Source organism: Oncorhynchus keta, chromosome 1 (genome assembly GCF_023373465.1).
Source record: "Oncorhynchus keta strain PuntledgeMale-10-30-2019 chromosome 1, Oket_V2, whole genome shotgun sequence".
Classification (NCBI taxonomy): Eukaryota; Metazoa; Chordata; class Actinopteri; order Salmoniformes; family Salmonidae; genus Oncorhynchus; species Oncorhynchus keta.
The window spans coordinates 98,217,932-98,222,108 of NC_068421.1; the positions used below are offsets into that span (position 1 = coordinate 98,217,932).

A 4,177-nucleotide genomic window follows, 5' to 3' on the forward strand; every position below is an offset into this window, starting at 1 on the left:
ACTTTACGCTAGCTATGTTCAGGGCCTTCAGAAAGCATTCACGCCTCTTTGACTTTTTCCACATTTTGTTGTGTTACAGCCTGAATTTAAAAGTAATTAAATCCAGATGTTGTGTCACTGGCCTACACCTATTTTTAGACATTTTTTTTACAAATTAATAAAAAGTGAAAAGCTGAAATATCTTTGAGTCAATAAGTATTCAACCCCTTTGTTAAGGCCTCAATACATTCAGGAGTAAAAATGTGGATACCGAGTCACATAATAAGATGCATGGACTCTGTGTGCGATAACAGGGTTTAACATGGTTTTTGAATGACTACTTCATCTCTGTACCCCACACATACAATTATCTGTAAGGTCCCTCATCTCTGTACCCCACACATACAATTATCTGTAAGGTCCCTCATCTCTGTACCCCACACATACAATTATCTGTAAGGTCCCTCATCTCTATACCCCACGGATACAATTACCTGTTAGGTCCCTCATCTCTGTACCCCACGGATACAATTATCTGTTAGGTCCCTCATCTCTGTACCCCACACATACAATTATCTGTAAGGTCCCTCATCTCTGTACCCCACGGATACAATTATCTGTTAGGTCCCTCATCTCTGTACCCCACACATACAATTATCTGTTAGGTCCCTCATCTCTATACCCCACACATACAATTATCTGTTAGGTCCCTCATCTCTATACCCCACGGATACAATTATCTGTTAGGTCCCTCATCTCTATACCCCACACATACAATTATCTGTTAGGTCCCTCATCTCTGTACCCCACACATACAATTATCTGTTAGGTCCCTCATCTCTATACCCCACACATACAATTATCTGTTAGGTCCCTCATCTCTATACCCCACACATACAATTATCTGTTAGGTCCCTCATCTCTATACCCCACACATACAATTATCTGTTAGGTCCCTCATCTCTATACCCCACACATACAATTATCTGTTAGGTCCCTCATCTCTATACCCCACACATACAATTATCTGTAAGGTCCCTCATCTCTATACCCCACACATACAATTATCTGTAAGGTCCCTCATCTCTGTACCCCCACACATACAATTATCTGTTAGGTCCCTCATCTCTATACCCCACACATACAATTATCTGTTAGGTCCCTCATCTCTATACCCCACACATACAATTATCTGTAAGGTCCCTCATCTCTATACCCCACGGATACAATTATCTGTTAGGTCCCTCATCTCTGTACCCCACGGATACAATTATCTGTAAGGTCCCTCATCTCTGTACCCCACGGATACAGTGATCTGTAAGGTCCCTCATCTCTATACCCCACGGATACAATTATCTGTTAGGTCCCTCATCTCTATACCCCACGGATACAATTATCTGTTAGGTCCCTCATCTCTATACCCCATGGATACAATTATCTGTTAGGTCCCTCATCTCTATACCACACGGATACAATTATCTGTTAGGTCCCTCATCTCTATACCCCACGGATACAATTATCTGTTAGGTCCCTCATCTCTATACCCCACGGATACAATTATCTGTTAGGTCCCTCATCTCTATACCCCACACATACAATTATCTGTAAGGTCCCTCATCTCTGTACCCCACAGATACAATTATCTGTAAGGTCCCTAATATATGCCATTTAGCAGACGCTAAATGGCATATATTATGGCATCCCTCATCTCTGTACCCCACACATACAATTATCTGTAAGGTCCCTCATCTCTCTACCCCACACATACAATTATCTGTAAGGTCCCTCATCTCTGTACCCCACACATACAATTATCTGTAAGGTCCCTCATCTCTGTACCCCACACATACAATTATCTGTAAGGTCCCTCATCTCTGTACCCCACACATACAATTATCTGTAAGGTCCCTCATCTCTGTACCCCACACATACAATTATCTGTTAGGTCCCTCATCTCTGTACCCCACACATACAATTATCTGTAAGGTCCCTCATCTCTGTACCCCACGGATACAATTATCTGTAAGGTCCCTCATCTCTATACCCCACGGATACAATTATCTGTAAGGTCCCTCATCTCTGTACCCCACGGATACAATTATCTGTAAGGTCCCTCATCTCTATACCCCACGGATACAATTATCTGTAAGGTCCCTCATCTCTGTACCCCACGGATACAATTATCTGTAAGGTCCCTCATCTCTGTACCCCACACATACAATTATCTGTAAGGTCCCTCATCTCTGTACCCCACACATACAATTATCTGTAAGGTCCCTCATCTCTGTACCCCACACATACAATTATCTGTAAGGTCCCTCATCTCTGTACCCCACGGATACAATTATCTGTAAGGTCCCTCATCTCTGTACCCCACACATACAATTATCTGTTAGGTCCCTCATCTCTATACCCCACACATACAATTATCTGTTAGGTCCCTCATCTCTATACCCCACACATACAATTATCTGTAAGGTCCCTCATCTCTATACCCCACGGATACAATTATCTGTTAGGTCCCTCATCTCTGTACCCCACGGAGCAGGTTTTCATCAAGGATCTCTGTACTTTGCTTCGTTCATCTTTCCCTCGATCCTGACTAGTCTCCCAGTCCCTGCCTCTGAAAAACATCATGATGCTGCCACCACCATGCTTCACCGTAGGGATGGTGCCAGGTTTCCTCCAGACGTGACGCACGGCATTCAGGCCAAAGAGTTCTCCTGGGCGGCCAGCACTAGGAAGAGTCTTGGTGGTTCTAAACTTCTTCCATTTAAGAATGACTGTGTTCTTGGGGACCTTCAATGCTGCAGAAATGTTTTGGCACCCATCCCCAGATCTGTGTCAACACAATTCTGTCTCTGAGCTCTGTGGACAATTCCTTCAACCTCATGGCGTGTTTAATTTCACTGTCAACTGTGGGCTGTTATATAGACAGGTGTGGTGCCTTTCCAAATCATGTCCAATCAGTTGAATTTACCACAGGTGGACTCCAATCAAGTTGTAGAAACATCTGAAGGATGATCAATGGAAACAGGATGTCAGTGAAGACACTTGCCAGTTGGTCATTGCATGCTCGGACACAGTACAAGTCTTGGTGACCCACCTTACCCTGCAGCCTTGTGAATGATGACTTGTTTGAAGGTCTTACTCACATCGGCCGCGGAGAGCGTGATCACACAGTCATCCGGAACAGTTGATGCTCTCATGCATGTTTCAGTGTTACTTGCCTCGAAGCGAGCATAGAAGTAACTTAGCTCGTCTGGTAGGCTCATGTCACTGGGCAGCTCACGGCTGTGCTTCCCTTTGTAGTCTGTAATAGTTTACAAGCCCTGCCACATCCAACAAGCATCAGAGCCAGTGTAATAGGATTCGATCTTAGTCCTGTATTGACGCTTTGCCTGTTTGATTGTTCGTCGGAGGGCATAGCAGGATTTTTTAGCTTCCAGTTTAGAGTAGCTCTGCCCTTTAGCTCAGTGCAAAGGTTGCCTGTAATCCAAGACTTCTGGTTGGGGTATGTACGTATAGTCACTGTGGGGACTGTAAGCTATTTCATTTTTTTTTGTAATTTTTTATTTACAATTGTAAAATAATGTAAAAACCTTTTTTCGCTTTGTCAGTATGGGGCATTGTGTGTAGATTGATGAAAAAAATATTTATCCAATAAAATACAAATATTTAATCCATTTTAGCACAAGGTTGTAACATAACAAAATGTGGAAAAAGGAAAGGGGTCTGAATACTTTTCTGAATGCACAGTATGAGCCTTCCCTGTCTGCTTCATCCCCCATCTAACGGAGCCTACCCTGTCTGCTTCATCCCCATCTAATGGAGCCTTCCCTGTCTGCTTCATCCCCCATCTAACGGAGCCTTCCCTGTCTGCTTCATCCCCCATCTAACGGAGCCTTCCCTGTCTGCTTCATCCCCCATCTAACGGAGCCTTCCCTGTCTGCTTCATCCCCCATCTAACGGAGCCTTCCCTGTCTGCTTCATCCCCCATCTAATGGAGCCTTCCCTGTCTGCTTCATCCCCCATCTAACGGAGCCTTCCTGTCTGCTTCATCCCCCATCTAACGGAGCCTTCCCTGTCTGCTTCATCCCCCATCTAACGGAGCCTTCCCTGTCTGCTTCATCCCCCATCTAATGGAGCCTTCCCTGTCTGCTTCATCCCCCATCTAACGGAGCATTCCCTGTCTGCT

At 44.4% G+C, this 4,177-nt stretch overlaps 1 long non-coding RNA gene across 1 annotated transcript; it reads left to right on the forward strand.

Moving 5' to 3' along the window:
• The first annotated feature begins 323 nt into the window (after positions 1-323).
• On the forward strand, positions 324-2,349 carry LOC127908840 (uncharacterized). The gene is made up of 3 exons (XR_008068635.1): positions 324-439; positions 1,720-1,965; positions 2,171-2,349. It is a non-coding gene; the product is annotated as an uncharacterized LOC127908840 (long non-coding RNA).
• The last annotated feature ends 1,828 nt before the right edge of the window (positions 2,350-4,177 follow it).